Below are 17,079 nucleotides of genomic sequence, written 5' to 3'. Positions count from 1 at the left end.
ATATTCAAATAACCGAAAGCTCAATTTGACTTAATACCGACACAAGTTAATGAACATCTTAGGATGCATAGCTCAAGCCTCCCAGTCTTTTTAACTTCTATAGGCCAGTTTAGTTAGTGAACATCAAACAAATACTGAAATCGCAATCCATAGCATAAATCCATAGCTCAATCCATAAAAATTGCACTTCTTAATGCTGCACCTGGAAAAAAATAATCACACCGGAGAACACCAACTGCAGTTAAAGCTTTACACCAAATGCAACAGACACACACAGCCCATAGCGCAAATGCTTAAACTTTGCACTGTGTGTCTGCCCCCTAAGCCCCTACCCCAGCCTACATCATGGCATTTATGCGACGAGATTGGCCAGGCATCCATATCTCAAAAAATCAAATAACTAGTGCTGCAAATAAAAGCACAAGCATAATTGTAATTAATACCAGCTGGTATGTTTCACGGTCTGCAGTGTGATTACTTTCCGGTCTAGGAGTCTGTACCTTCACCATTCATCAGAACACTGTGCTGTGGCAACTCACTCTCTGAGACCCACTGAGTCCCGTGTGGATTTTTTATCTCTTCACCCAAACCCCTCCTTTCTCTGCTGACAACATCCTAGGAAACTAGTTATCATGGGTCTTTTTGAGGTAAATATGAGAAGAAGTTTGGGATTGGTATCGAAGACCAGCTGTGCCCAACCCCTAAACCTGACAGAAATCTTGAGGGGGAGAAGATTCATGAAGATAGACATTTGTGGAGGATTAATTCAGTTATTTCAGTACTCAAAAAAGTTTGCAGACGATACATCATACAAGCAAGGCCCGTTAGTGAACATCAAAACTGCAACACCGATGTTTTATTTAATCCAGAAAGTGCATTTTATGGACTGAGCCATGGATTTGAGCTGTCCATAGCTAAATCCATGAAATGGGACTTCTTAATCCAGCGCCTGGAAAATAATAATCACGCTGATCATCTCACCGCCACCGAAGAACAGCAACTGCAGTTATAGCTTTCCTTTACAATGAATGCCAGACTGCCGATTGCCGAATGCATAACAGACACGCACAGCCCATGGCACACATGCTTAAACTTTGAACTGTGTGTCAGCCCCCTCTCCCCCACCCGGACGACATCCATGGCATTGGCATCCATGCGAAGAGAAGGCCCTAAAATGGCCTAGTAGATTAGAAGTTTAAAAATGCCGCCTGGGCGTCACCTGGGCTGGTCAACTTCAACTGACCGAGTCACAATGTCAGACAGCATTAACCTGCAATAGATGGTGGACTATTAGCTGCTGCCGGCAGAATGAACAACTGCCTCTGCTCCAAAAAAGCAGTCCGTCCGTGACGCAGTAAACAATGGTTTCCACTAAGTACTCTGACTGCCACAGTGCCACTACAATGCAGACCCATGTGCGGGAAGCTGTTTGAGTTCAAGTCTGCACAGACTCGATTCTAGCTTTCTGCCTGCCACACCCCTTTCCAAAGTCGTCACAGGGAGGGGTCTCATCACGCCCTGTAACGAGTTGGGAAAGGGTGTGGTGCCAATGCTCTCACTCTCTGATTGACGTGGAGGGTTAGCGATCCTGGGATTGTGTTTAAAACGCCCGGGGCTAACTTTACCTAACCACCATTAGGGGGTGGAGACTGCGCCTCGCAGCTAGGTCTTTGCCAACTGATGACATTACAGACTTCAGGGCTGTGAGGTTCTCAGCTGGCAGAAACCCACGTATGCTTACAGCAGGGGAGAGACTAGAGAATCAGTCATGTGATGTCCAACAGCATCGATATCAGTGAGTAGGGCATTCACAGTGCCCCGCAGCCCAGGGTTCAATTACTGTTTGTACTAAACTTGTTAGTTGTTTATGCATTTATTTTGGCAAGTGATATACATTTTTTTGTTGTTGTAAATGCCTATGAGCTGAGCATTTTTAAATGTAACGGGGGCGGAGACTCGACGCCCTTATATTTATTTATTTTTATTTATTTACTGACATTTATAGAGCGCGAACGAATACCCGTGGGTGTCTCGGCGCTAGACTGCAGTAATGTCTCTCCTCAGAGGTGAATTCATGCGGACTGGTATACTGTATTATTGGTTGAATAACCACGTCTTCAGTCTTTTCCTAAACTGTTGGAGTGAGGGACTGGTTTTTACGTGGTATGGCAGGGTATTCCAGATTTTGGGAGCCGCAACTAGGAAGCGGCGGTCGCCCCAGGTGACTGTTCTGCTACGTGGGACCACTAGTTGATTAAGTGATGAGGATCGGAGCTTTCTGGCTGGGTTGTAAGGTATTAATTGATCTTTTAGGAAGTGAGGCCCTTGATCCTGCATCACTTTGTAGACTGTACACATTGATTTAAACGTTATCCTGTTTTGGATAGATAGCCAGTGGTAGGTCCTCAAAGTATCCGAAATGGGTGCGAATTTAGGCTTTTTGGACAGCAAGCGTGCGGCCGCATTCTGTACCGTCTGCAGCTTTTTTGTGACTCTGGTTTGTGCATTCAGAAAGAGTCCATTACAATAATCTAATGAAGTTAAAACCAATGACGTGACCAGGGTCTTGGCGGCCGTGTCAGGCAGAAAAGGCAGGATTTTCCTTATCATTCTGAGTTTAAAATGGGCTGTGGACGCTACCTTATTGGCATGTGCCATAAAGTTGAGCTGGTCGTCAAAGGTGAATCCCAAATTTCTAACCTTGGAGGTAGGACAAGGTGGAGTGCCGAATGCTGATAGCCACCAAGTTGCAGGCCAGGATGGCGAGAGAGTGCTGAAGATGACCACCTCCGTTTTATCGGAATTGAGCTTCAGGCAGTTTCCTGCCATCCACTCACCGATAGCTGTCATTCCTCTTTGAACCGTTCTGCCACCTCCTGTCCGTCACCCTTAATGGCCAACACCAACTGCGTGTCGTCTGTGTATGAGGTTAGGCTCATCCCATGTGCTTTGATGACACTAGCAAGGTCCGACACGTAAATGTTAAATAGTGTCGGATTTAGGGATGAGCCTTGAGGAACCCCACACGGTAACGACAAATTGGCAGATTGGAATGGTCCTAATGTGACCGCCTGAGTTCTATTAGCCAAGAAGGAGGCAAGCAGGTCTTTCGCAGTGGACTGAATACCCATTTTTCCGACACGGTCGACCAAGGTCTTGTGGTCAACCGTGTCGAAAGCTGCTGAGAGATCTAAGAGTACCAGCAGTGCTGTCCCTCCTTGGTCCCGGATGAGTCTAATATCATCTGTTGCTTTGATGAGAGAGGTTTCCGTCCCATGGTATTTACGGAACCCAAACTGAGTATCATCAAGCAGGTTGTTTCTCTCTATGTGTTCCGACAGCTGCTGGTTCATGGCCTTCTCCGTCACTTTGGATAGAAAAGGGAGGCTTGCTATAGGCCGGTAGTTTTTCAGATCTTGTCTGTCGAGATTTGGTTTTTTGAGCAGAGGTTTAATCAGCGTGTTTTTTAAGGAGTCCGGATAAGTCCCAGAGCTCAATATTGTGTTGCAGACGTGGGTGATAATAGGAATAATTGTGTCTGATAACATGGCTAACACCGACGTGGGGCAAGGGTCCAAGGCTGATCCTGATTTAATGGAACTCAGTATGACCTTTGTTTGATCGGTCGTTAAGGGTTTAAAACTAGTCATGGTGTTGCTCAGGACAGTCTGGGAGGTAGGGGCAAAACTGATATTTGGTTCTGAGGTAAAAGCTTGGTATATATTATTTACCTTCGCAAAGAAGAACTCAGACAAGGCATCGCATAGTGATTGTGATGGAGGGGGGTTTAAATCCGGTGTGTTACCGGATAGGGTTTTGGCTATGTTGTACAGTTGTTTGCTGGAATTTTTGGCTTGCTCTATATGTAGTGAAAATGATCACTGAGACCTACTTTTAAAATAGAAAATCCTACTGCACTTGGTTTATAGTGCTCCGAAAGGTCAATAATATCTATTAGACTGCCTTGGTCTCTACCTATAACCGGTAACCTGGTCCTGTGCCAGTTGCATAATAAGATCCATTGTCAGATAAAGGGAGAATTTGGATAAAATGGAATTTAAGATGTCCCAACAGGGGTTGTGGGTTTAATGGTGTTTCACTTCAATATCCTCTCCCATCAAACTATAAACTGACGTTTTAGATAGCGGAAATAATCTACAATTAAAATCCCCTCGCCACAGGACAATATAGTCTGTTTTAAGATCCGCTAGATGTTTGCTAATGGAGTATTCAAGTCGTGCTGCTATGTCAAAGTCAGATAAAACAAAATTGTTATGATAAAAGTTATCAATGACCAAGTGACGTTGGGTTCATATATAATGTCAATAAATTGGAAATGTGAGGAGTCCAGATATATTCTACAAACCTTGTCACATAAAATCGTTGCTATTAAGGTGAGCAACCCACCTCTATGGTGACACCCCAAGGGTTTGCCCGCCGGGATATGAATTGATACAAACCCATCAATATGCACTATACCACACGTCCACATTTCTTGAAGGAAAACAATGTTATAGCCCTTTATGAGGTCGAGCCAATCTAAATTTTTCACCTTCTTTAAAAGACCTGCCATTCTCCAAAGAAGGCAGCCAAATCAACTTTCCTCATTCTTAGGAATTTGAGTTGGAGAGTCCACCACCCCATAATTGCCACAATTAGTGTCAGAGTCGGAGATTATGTTTACGGGCCCATTTCTACACCGAATTCCAATGAGTTCTCAATTTCCCACATCAGCATGTATCGATGTTATGAACACACGTCCCCTAGTGGTGATTGCCATCTCTTTATGTAGTACTGCGGTAGATGATGAACTCTGCGGTCTAAGTCAGTCAATTTGTTCTAGGGGGGAAAAGCGATTCGAGGTCGGTATAGCTTGAGAGTGAGGGAGACTGCATCCAGCAGGAGTGAGCATAGAGGTGGTTTGAAGGCCTGGTTTATAGAAATAAACCAAAGATACTGTCATAATGTTATCACTTGATGGTCTATGCACAGATAGACTTTCCAATAGAGAGCCCACCATGTACATATTTCTACAAATTACGACAACACAATCTCCATGGCTATCCTTTGGTTGAAAGCCGAACCATGGCACTCTCTGTATGTTGTTTATGATCTTAAATAAGCCCTCACAGTTGTTCCAGTTTGATGCTCTCATTTTCTAGTAGCTGAGTATCCTCATCCATCTCATGGTATATGGGTGGACCATTCTTCAAAACTATTACCAGGGGGGTCGCTTCTGGTGGGAGCTGAAGTACTCTTTTAGGGCTAGGACTCTCTCGATAATGCTCGGAACAAGTGATATTATTATTCCCAAGGTATTAAACCCAAGTTTGTTCCGGGAAATTCCTTTACTTGGAGCCCTACCCATATCCCTGGCAACTCTATTTAAAACAGAAAAATTGGTTGCTGGGCTGTTGTTCTGATGGGTGCTCTCTTGTAAGCGATATGATTTTTTGCATAATTGAGCAAGCAGATGGCTTTGCGGCTTTGACTTCTGCTTTGTAACCATTGTAAACCCACTACTTAAATTTGGCCTGATAAGAGCCATCAATGATGTGTTAATACTGTTAAGAATGGCCAAGAGGGGATCAAAGTAAGATTTTAAGGTTTTCCCAAGTATATCAGCAAACACGACCAAGGTTAGAACCTCTCCCTTGACCTCTTTCATTAATTCTGTGGCAGATGGAGTCAGAATACTCCCCTGTGTAGAGATAGAGTTTTTAAAAACTGGTGTCAACTTCTGATTTAGAGATGGTTTAATGGGGCCTTTTGCCTTTTTTTGTGGGTGGTGAACAAGAAGCATCCATCTGGGTACCTGAATCATCATTGGAAATAACCTCCAAATAGTCCCTAAATACACAAGGGTTTAGGCCTTTGGGGTCTTCATAATATTTACAGCCAGGCGAGGTGACTGTGAAACTTTAGCTCCCCCACTAGAAGGGCTGGCTTGCAAGGCCTTCTTCGCGACCCCCAGCCTTTTTTCCAGCCATTCAATTTGACTGTTGATTGCCCCCATAGCTGTGGTGAGAAAACTTGTAATTGTAGCAGTGAGAGGATGTTCTTTGGAATCAGGCATTACAGACTTCCTCTTTCCCATTTCTTACCTTGATCACGGTTATGGAACAAGTTCACGGAAATGTTGTTGAAAACTGCTACTAACCAGCCAAAAGATGTGGCCCAGTCCAGCCTTGGTCAGCCATGGACAGCACAGATGGGCCCGCTGTTGGTCCAGTCTTCACCCGGGCATGCCCCTCGTGTGTCCTGCACCATGGTGGGACCTCATATACACTGTGTGTACAGTATCTATATACCATGCACTATCAGTGCAGAAAGCAAGTAATAATAAAAGCAAATGTTTCCATAAACACTGGAAAAACACTGGTTCTGTTGTTTTTAATGGTGTTAAATTCTGTAACCACTGATAACTTCTGATTTTTAAGGTATTGAAAACGCTGGGGAAAAAACACCAGAATTTACCAAAAATAGAAACTGTAAACAGGAACGCCTAAATATACTGCATTCGTCTGAATCATGCATTACTTGATATGGATTAAACACCCACACCCACTCTTTATAAATAAGATTTTTCTCCAAATGCATTTGCTTTTTCACTAGGTCATTAGCGGTCTGTCAGCCCCTAACACTCTGTATATATCACATTTCAGACGTCTGCACTAAGACAGGGCAAGCAGCATCATAATACTATGAGTGGGCAGAAGTGCCTCCAGAAAAGTGTTCCGTATGTCCCTCATAGTATAGGCCAGTCACGGACACTGAATGAACTGGCCTATACCAACACCAAAACTCTCTTGTGCACCTTCAAAAGGTGCGAACCCATTCTTGGGAGTCAAACAGCCTCCATGCTTCCAGCTTTCCACTGCCATGGTGTGGGCAATTTGCTCAAAAGGTTGAATACTCCTTATTGAGATGTCTAGGTGAATGATAGATGTTTTAGAAAGTTCTTAACCACTCTGATCCAGATTATACAAACCTGTCCAGTCACAATGGGCAATTGTTTAGAAAATCTCTGTGCCTTCGTCAACAAGTTCTGCATGTGCTCACCCTATGGGGACACTCTAGGAGTCTCTTCTCCCAGTTCTCACCCTTCTCAAGCCAGTGCCTCCCATGTGGAAGTTGAGTTGCCAAATCATGCAGCTCCACATTGGTTACCCCCAATCTGCTTCTATTCCATTCCCGTTTCAGGATAGTCAGTATAATCCTACTTCTTTTGCATGCCCAAATCAAGTCCACCAATAAATATTCCAATACCCCAAAAAACTTTCCATTGAATCACATAAATAGCCCCTTGCAATACATATAAGCATAGTTCAAAAAAACAATTTTGGCCAGGGCCACTCTGCCCATTATTGATAAAGTAATGTGTTCTAGAATTTAACTGAAGATCATTTATCTTTCTTATATTTAATCTGTGACTATCTGCTTCATTTAGTGCAATCTAAATGCCCAGGTATCTACAATTCATAGTCACCCAGGGAAAACATAAATTGTTATATTTGCCACCACTAAATACTCTATTTGTTCCCTATTTCGTTCAAAGCATGCATTATTTAAGTTTTATTACATGCAGTCATGCCACTCATTGGTCACTTTTAAACTCTTGTGAGCATGTTCGTGCAAATCAGTTAGAGGAAATCTAGGATTCCGTAGAGGTAGAGCAGATTAGGTCAATACCTTGGTAGCCTGCCACATAAGATCTCAGTATATGTCAGGGAGAGTAGACAGATCTAGTCAGTTCCTCTGCATCATTAGTTCTTAGTCCATGTGCTTTCACAGGTGCCCACTAACCTGCTGCATAGGTCAGGTATTTTCTTGAAGGACATGTCAAAGTGGCGCTTGCGATTCAAGAGTGAGTTTCATACGCCTCTTTCAAGCAAGCAGAAACGCCAAGGATGAAACAGAGCAAGTGGAATTTGTTGATCAACCAGACATAACGGATTATCAAATAAAAGCATTTCAGAGTACCGTCAAGACCTCGACGGCTGCCAAACCAACAAAACGGCAAAGAAAGCATGCAAGGAAGGCCAGGCTCAAATATAACAAACAGACAAGCTTAGGTTCAGAGAAAACTTTTCAATATTTACAATTAAAACATTGCAAAGGGAAAAAAACAAATCATCAAAGTGCCCACGCGAGGGGCCGCACAAATTGCTGCACATCAATCAAATCTGCACATCAATCAAATCATATCCCAAGCCAACGCAAGAAAATGCGATCTCTATCGCCCGACCATTCAAAAAAAGACAAACCAAGTCCTCCACACGGACGTAGGATACCCATTTGTGAAAGAAGTAGTCCAGAAACACAGAGAGGACACGTGGTATCCAGAAAGAAACTAATTAATTGAGAAAGGTTCAGGGCAAGAAAAAACACCTCAAATCCTAGATAAAAGTGAATCTCGGAGTAACAGATGCCCAAAAGCAGAAACAGGAGATAAACCTTATAATCAAAATAAGGAGAGTAAAAAAGGGTTTGAACCAGAAAAACTGGAAAATTCATCATGCAAGATGTTGCAGGAAAAAACAAATACCAAAGTTCAAAGCAAGCATAAACCATTAAAGGTCAAAATAACTGGAAAGGACCGAAGCTGCAAATTCCGTCACATGGAACCAGAACCTGATCCAACAGGGATATGTACAACAAAAAACCCAGGAATGGTGGAGAAGAAAATGGAGGTGGTGAATGTAGAACTAGCGGAGTGAGACTCCCAAGATGAACATGAAATATCAGTAACAAAAAACCCTGAACCAGGAAAAGACTAAATTCTACAATCCTCTAGCAGTTACCAAAACTATTCTGAGGGGTTGGAATCGAAAGTGACATTCGTGCCCGAATATTCGCCTAAAGGAAGGCAAGACATTCTGAACCGAGGGAACTTGCCAAGGCTGTTTAAAGAAAACCCTGAACTAAATGGAATAGCCTCACAAGATCTAATTGCCATAGAATTCAAACAATTAACATCTACGCCAGATATTGAAGAAACCTTGACAACTTGGTCCTCAAATGAACTAGTGGACAAGATATACTCAATGAGTTCAAGGTTTGGAGCCTGGGGAATTACGCTGACGCTACACAAACGCCCAAGGTACCCATACCCCCTCCTAAAAAAATCTAGAGCGGAAGTTACATCTGGGAAAAGCCATAAAACATGCGTACGTGGCTCTCAATCGACCACTCCTGTTATGCCTCCCAACGTAAATAGGGCTAACATAACAGCAAGTTCATCAAATGCGGAAGGCCTATTATTGGACAGGATGGACTGGTCTTGGGTGCCAAAGGTGTTAAGTAATAAGTATACCTTATGAAGAGCATAAACTATTACCGGAAGACACAACGCAGGCCCAGAATAGGGTGGAGGTTCGATCAGACAGTATTACAATCTGCTCATGGAACGTCCATGGCTTTAAAGACAAGGTGCAGGACCACAAAACTCTATCCTTCTTCCTCCAACAAGACATAATCCTGCTCCAGGAAACTTGGAATATGACCCCAGTTTCAATTTCAGGATTTATAAAACACCACATTCTGGCAGAAAGATTTTCAATCTTCGGGCATCCCAGAGGAGGTTTATCGATTTATGCTGCCCAAAAATATGACTGGTCAACTGAAGAATTGGATACGGGGGCTAGCTGGATTCAAGTGATCAAACTTAGTGGTAAGCCCCCGCCTGATAAAAAGTTGCAACTACTATTAGTCAATATTTACATTTACCCTGAGAGAAAGAATCAGAAAGAAAAACATAGTACTTTAATGAAACTGATAAAAGCAACGCAAAGAACTCATGAACGATGCCCAATTGTCATCTCAGGAGACTTCAACTGTACCCTTATAATCAAAAATCGGAACAAAAGTAAGAGGCCAGATAACCGGGGAGCACGAATAATAGTGAATGAACTAGAAACCCTTTGACTGACAATTTTGAACGGTAGCACAATTGGAGACATACCAGCGGTAATAACACACTTAAATGGAAAAGTTTGTTCAACAATAGACTTCCCTATTATCAGTAACAAGTTGGTCCCATATATTGACACATTTTAAATCTTCCCACAAATAGAAAGCAATCACCTCCCCCTTATTTCGAGAATGAACATTAATCAAATGCAGGCGCAAAAAATAAATTCTCTTATGCAACATGCAGAAAAGTTCAATTTACGAAAACTAAAATGGCTGGGAGTGGACCATACAGGACACAGCTAGGAAAATTTGAGCAAACTGGTGCCGCAGATAGAAGAGGTATTTACAACAAGGGGTGGTGAGGGACAGAGTCTCTGAATTAAGCAGAAAGCTCTCACCCAGTCAAGAGATCAGGGCTAGATCCAACACCATTTTTTAGCTCACTGCACCATCCCAGTTTCAGAACTTGGCTGTATGCAAATTAGTCTGTTCCTGTCCCAGTGCATGATGGGAACAGGGCAAACCAAACTACAAAAGCCAATTCTTACACTGGGAAGGAAACAAGCTCCCGGGGACCGGTTTCTGGCATTACAGCCGTCTTCGGCCCGGTTTGCTTGAATCCTGATGGTGCAATGAGCAAGGGTCTCACATCTGAGAATACCCTTCGACGCTTAGGGTGGACAAAAATATTTACAACAAGGGGTGGTGAGGGACAGAGTCTCTGAATTAAGCAGAAAGCTCTCACCCAGTCAAGAGATCAGGGCTAGATCCAACACCATTTTTTAGCTCACTGCACCATCCCAGTTTCAGAACTTGGCTGTATGCAAATTAGTCTGTTCCTGTCCCAGTGCATGATGGGAACAGGGCAAACCAAACTACAAAAGCCAATTCTTACACTGGGAAGGTAACAAGCTCCCGGGGACCGGTTTCTGGCATTACAGCCGTCTTCGGCCCGGTTTGCTTGAATCCTGATGGTGCAATGAGCAAGGGTCTCACATCTGAGAATACCCTTCCACGCTTAGGGTGGACAAAAATATTTACAACAAGGGGTGGTGAGGGACAGAGTCTCTGAATTAAGCAGAAAGCTCTCACCCAGTCAAGAGATCAGGGCTAGATCCAACACCATTTTTTAGCTCACTGCACCATCCCAGTTTCAGAACTTGGCTGTATGCAAATTAGTCTGTTCCTGTCCCTGTGCATGATGGGGCAGTGAGACAAATAACGGTGATGGATCAAGCCCTGATCTTTGGACTGGGTAAGAGTGGTCTGCTCAATTCAGACACTCTGTTCATCACCACCCCCTTTTCTAAATCGATTTTGGCCACTATAGGTGTGGCAGGGTATACTCAGACATGAGTCCCTTTCTCACTGCTCCATCAGGATTCAAGCAAGCCAGGCTGAAGACGGCTGAAATGCCAGAAACCGGTCCCCGGTAGCTTGTTTCCTTTCTGGTGAAGAATTGGCTTGGTAGTTTAGTCTGCCCTGTTCCCATGATGCACTGGGCCAGGGACAGACTGATTTGCATATAGCCAGGTTCTGAGCTGGGATGGGGCAGTGAGATAAATAACGGTGATGGATCAAGCCCTGATCTTTGGACTGGGTAAGAGTGGTCTGCTCAATTCAGACACTCTGTTCATCACCACCCCCTTTTCTAAATCGATTTTGGCCACTATAGGTGTGGCAGGGTATACTCAGACATGAGTCCCTTTCTCACTGCTCCATCAGGATTCAAGCAAGCCGGGCTGAAGACGGCTGAAATGCCAGAAACCGGTCCCCGGTAGCTTGTTTCCTTTCTGGTGAAGAATTGGCTTGGTAGTTTAGTCTGCCCTGTTCCCATGATGCACTGGGCCAGGGACAGACTGATTTGCATATAGCCAGGTTCTGAGCTGGGATGGGGCAGTGAGATAAATAACGGTGATGGATCAAGCCCTGATCTTTGGACTGGGTAAGAGTGGTCTGCTCAATTCAGACACTCTGTTCATCACCACCCCCTTTTCTCAATCGATTTTGGCCACTATAGGTGTGGCAGGGTATACTCAGACATGAGTCCCTTTCTCACTGCTCCATCAGGATTCAAGCAAGCCGGGCTGAAGACGGCTGAAATGCCAGAAACCGGTCCCCGGTAGCTTGTTTCCTTTCTGGTGAAGAATTGGCTTGGTAGTTTAGTCTGCCCTGTTCCCATGATGCACTGGGCCAGGGACAGACTGATTTGCATATAGCCAGGTTCTGAGCTGGGATGGGGCAGTGAGATAAATAACGGTGATGGATCAAGCCCTGATCTTTGGACTGGGTAAGAGTGGTCTGCTCAATTCAGACACTCTGTTCATCACCACCCCCTTTTCTAAATCGATTTTGGCCACTATAGGTGTGGCAGGGTATACTCAGACATGAGTCCCTTTCTCACTGCTCCATCAGGATTCAAGCAAGCCGGGCTGAAGACGGCTGAAATGCCAGAAACCGGTCCCCGGTAGCTTGTTTCCTTTCTGGTGAAGAATTGGCTTGGTAGTTTAGTCTGCCCTGTTCCCATGATGCACTGGGCCAGGGACAGACTGATTTGCATATAGCCAGGTTCTGAGCTGGGATGGGGCAGTGAGATAAATAACGGTGATGGATCAAGCCCTGATCTTTGGACTGGGTAAGAGTGGTCTGCTCAATTCAGACACTCTGTTCATCACCACCCCCTTTTCTAAATCGATTTTGGCCACTATAGGTGTGGCAGGGTATACTCAGACATGAGTCCCTTTCTCACTGCTCCATCAGGATTCAAGCAAGCCGGGCTGAAGACGGCTGAAATGCCAGAAACCGGTCCCCAGTAGCTTGTTTCCTTTCTGGTGAAGAATTGGCTTGGTAGTTTAGTCTGCCCTGTTCCCATGATGCACTGGGCCAGGGACAGACTGATTTGCATATAGCCAGGTTCTGAGCTGGGATGGGGCAGTGAGATAAATAACGGTGATGGATCAAGCCCTGATCTTTGGACTGGGTAAGAGTGGTCTGCTCAATTCAGACACTCTGTTCATCACCACCCCCTTTTCTAAATCGATTTTGGCCACTATAGGTGTGGCAGGGTATACTCAGACATGAGTCCCTTTCTCACTGCTCCATCAGGATTCAAGCAAGCCGGGCTGAAGACGGCTGAAATGCCAGAAACCGGTCCCCGGTAGCTTGTTTCCTTTCTGGTGAAGAATTGGCTTGGTAGTTTAGTCTGCCCTGTTCCCATGATGCACTGGGCCAGGGACAGACTGATTTGCATATAGCCAGGTTCTGAGCTGGGATGGGGCAGTGAGATAAATAACGGTGATGGATCAAGCCCTGATCTTTGGACTGGGTAAGAGTGGTCTGCTCAATTCAGATACTCTGTTCATCACCACCCCCTTTTCTAAATCGATTTTGGCCACTATAGGTGTGGCAGGGTATACTCAGACATGAGTCCCTTTCTCACTGCTCCATCAGGATTCAAGCAAGCCGGGCTGAAGACGGCTGAAATGCCAGAAACCGGTCCCCGGTAGCTTGTTTCCTTTCTGGTGAAGAATTGGCTTGGTAGTTTAGTCTGCCCTGTTCCCATGATGCACTGGGCCAGGGACAGACTGATTTGCATATAGCCAGGTTCTGAGCTGGGATGGGGCAGTGAGATAAATAACGGTGATGGATCAAGCCCTGATCTTTGGACTGGGTAAGAGTGGTCTGCTCAATTCAGACACTCTGTTCATCACCACCCCCTTTTCTAAATCGATTTTGGCCACTATAGGTGTGGCAGGGTATACTCAGACATGAGTCCCTTTCTCACTGCTCCATCAGGATTCAAGCAAGCCGGGCTGAAGACGGCTGAAATGCCAGAAACCGGTCCCCGGTAGCTTGTTTCCTTTCTGGTGAAGAATTGGCTTGGTAGTTTAGTCTGCCCTGTTCCCATGATGCACTGGGCCAGGGACAGACTGATTTGCATATAGCCAGGCTCTGAGCTGGGATGGGGCAGTGAGATAAATAACGGTGATGGATCAAGCCCTGATCTTTGGACTGGGTAAGAGTGGTCTGCTCAATTTAGACACTCTGTTCATCACCACCCCCTTTTCTAAATCGATTTTGGCCACTATAGGTGTGGCAGGGTATACTCAGACATGAGTCCCTTTCTCACTGCTCCATCAGGATTCAAGCAAGCCGGGCTGAAGACGGCTGAAATGCCAGAAACCGGTCCCCGGTAGCTTGTTTCCTTTCTGGTGAAGAATTGGCTTGGTAGTTTAGTCTGCCCTGTTCCCATGATGCACTGGGCCAGGGACAGACTGATTTGCATATAGCCAGGTTCTGAGCTGGGATGGGGCAGTGAGATAAATAAGGGTGATGGATCAAGCCCTGATCTTTGGACTGGGTAAGAGTGGTCTGCTCAATTCAGACACTCTGTTCATCACCACTCCCTTTTCTAAATCGATTTTGGCCACTATAGGTGTGGCAGGGTATACTCAGACATGAGTCCCTTTCTCACTGCTCCATCAGCATTCAAGCAAGCCGGGCTGAAGACGGCTGAAATGCCAGAAACCGGTCCCCGGTAGCTTGTTTCCTTTCTGGTGAAGAATTGGCTTGGTAGTTTAGTCTGCCCTGTTCCCATGATGCACTGGGCCAGGGACAGACTGATTTGCATATAGCCAGGTTCTGAGCTGGGATGGGGCAGTGAGATAAATAACGGTGATGGATCAAGCCCTGATCTTTGGACTGGGTAAGAGTGGTCTGCTCAATTCAGACACTCTGTTCATCACCACCCCCTTTTCTAAATCGATTTTGGCCACTATAGGTGTGGCAGGGTATACTCAGACATGAGTCCCTTTCTCACTGCTCCATCAGGATTCAAGCAAGCCGGGCTGAAGACGGCTGAAATGCCAGAAACCGGTCCCCGGTAGCTTGTTTCCTTTCTGGTGAAGAATTGGCTTGGTAGTTTAGTCTGCCTTGTTCCCATGATGCACTGGGCCAGGGACAGACTGATTTGCATATAGCCAGGTTCTGAGCTGGGATGGGGCAGTGAGATAAATAACGATGATGGATCAAGCCCTGATCTTTGGACTGGGTAAGAGTGGTCTGCTCAATTCAGACACTCTGTTCATCACCACCCCCTTTTCTAAATCGATTTTGGCCACTATAGGTGTGGCAGGGTATACTCAGACATGAGTCCCTTTCTCACTGCTCCATCAGGATTCAAGCAAGCCGGGCTGAAGACGGCTGAAATGCCAGAAACCGGTCCCCGGTAGCTTGTTTCCTTTCTGGTGAAGAATTGGCTTGGTAGTTTAGTCTGCCCTGCTCCCATGATGCACTGGGCCAGGGACAGACTGATTTGCATATAGCCAGTTTCTGAGCTGGGATGGGGCAGTGAGATAAATAACGGTGATGGATCAAGCCCTGATCTTTGGACTGGGTAAGAGTGGTCTGCTCAATTCAGACACTCTGTTCATCACCACCCCCTTTTCTAAATCGATTTTGGCCACTATAGGTGTGGCAGGGTATACTCAGACATGAGTCCCTTTCTCACTGCTCCATCAGGATTAAAGCAAGCCGGGCTGAAGACGGCTGAAATGCCAGAAACCGGTCCCCGGTAGCTTGTTTCCTTTCTGGTGAAGAATTGGCTTGGTAGTTTAGTCTGCCCTGTTCCCATGATGCACTGGGCCAGGGACAGACTGATTTGCATATAGCCAGGTTCTGAGCTGGGATGGGGCAGTGAGATAAATAACGGTGATGGATCAAGCCCTGATCTTTGGACTGGGTAAGAGTGGTCTGCTCAATTCAGACACTCTGTTCATCACCACGCCCTTTTCTAAATCGATTTTGGCCACTATAGGTGTGGCAGGGTATACTCAGACATGAGTCCCTTTCTCACTGCTCCATCAGGATTCAAGCAAGCCGGGCTGAAGACGGCTGAAATGCCAGAAACCGGTCCCCGGTAGCTTGTTTCCTTTCTGGTGAAGAATTGGCTTGGTAGTTTAGTCTGCCCTGTTCCCATGATGCACTGGGCCAGGGACAGACTGATTTGCATATAGCCAGGTTCTGAGCTGGGATGGGGCAGTGAGATAAATAACGGTGATGGATCAAGCCCTGATCTTTGGACTGGGTAAGAGTGGTCTGCTCAATTCAGACACTCTGTTCTCGTGTGCACGTCCTCGTGTGCACGACCCGCCTCCCAGCTGAGCCGCCCTCCCACAGACTTTATCAGCGCTCCTCGTCCTGCAGAAGCTGTGACTCGCTCATCCTTCACGGACTGAGTGGTCGCTCCCTGGGTCCCTGGCTGAAGCCTGGTATCGTAGCGCTGCTGTGCTGATCATTCGCTTTGAAAGCTACTTTTGCTTATAGCCTGCTGTGTGCTTTGCATATTGCTTTGTGGAAATAGCGCTCTATCTCACCATTTTCATAGCGCTGCTCTGCTGAACATTCGCTTTGTAAGCTACTTGTGTTTATAGCCTGCTGTGTGCTCTGTCTAGCGCTTTGTGGAATTAGCGCTCTAGCCCTCATTGTAGTACTTTCCTATTTTGTTTGCGCATTCACCAACAGCGCTCCGCTCGCTCTGCTCCTCCCCCCGCCTCCATTTTGGTTGTTTGTTGTTGTCCTCGTGTGCACGACCCGCCTCCCAGCTGAGCCGCCCTCCCACAGACTTTATCAGCGCTCCTCGTCCTGCAGAAGCTGTGACTCGCTCATCCTTCACGGACTGAGTGGTCGCTCCCTGGGTCCCTGGCTGAAGCCTGGTATCGTAGCGCTGCTGTGCTGATCATTCGCTTTGAAAGCTACTTTTGCTTATAGCCTGCTGTGTGCTTTGCATATTGCTTTGTGGAAATAGCGCTCTATCTCACCATTTTCATAGCGCTGCTCTGCTGAACATTCGCTTTGTAAGCTACTTGTGTTTATAGCCTGCTGTGTGCTCTGTCTAGCGCTTTGTGGAATTAGCGCTCTAGCCCTCATTGTAGTACTTTCCTATTTTGTTTGCGCATTCACCAACAGCGCTCCGCTCGCTCTGCTCCTCCCCCCGCCTCCATTTTGGTTGTTTGTTGTCGTCCTCGTGTGCACGACCCGCCTCCCAGCTGAGCCGCCCTCCCACAGACTTTATCAGCGCTCCTCGTCCTGCAGAAGCTGTGACTCGCTCATCCTTCACGGACTGAGTGGTCGCTCCCTGGGTCCCTGGCTGAAGCCTGGTATCGT

Source organism: Lissotriton vulgaris, chromosome 1_1, assembly GCF_964263255.1.
Source record: "Lissotriton vulgaris chromosome 1_1, aLisVul1.2, whole genome shotgun sequence".
Lineage (NCBI taxonomy): Eukaryota > Metazoa > Chordata > Amphibia > Caudata > Salamandridae > Lissotriton > Lissotriton vulgaris.
This window is presented reverse-complemented; position numbering follows the sequence as displayed.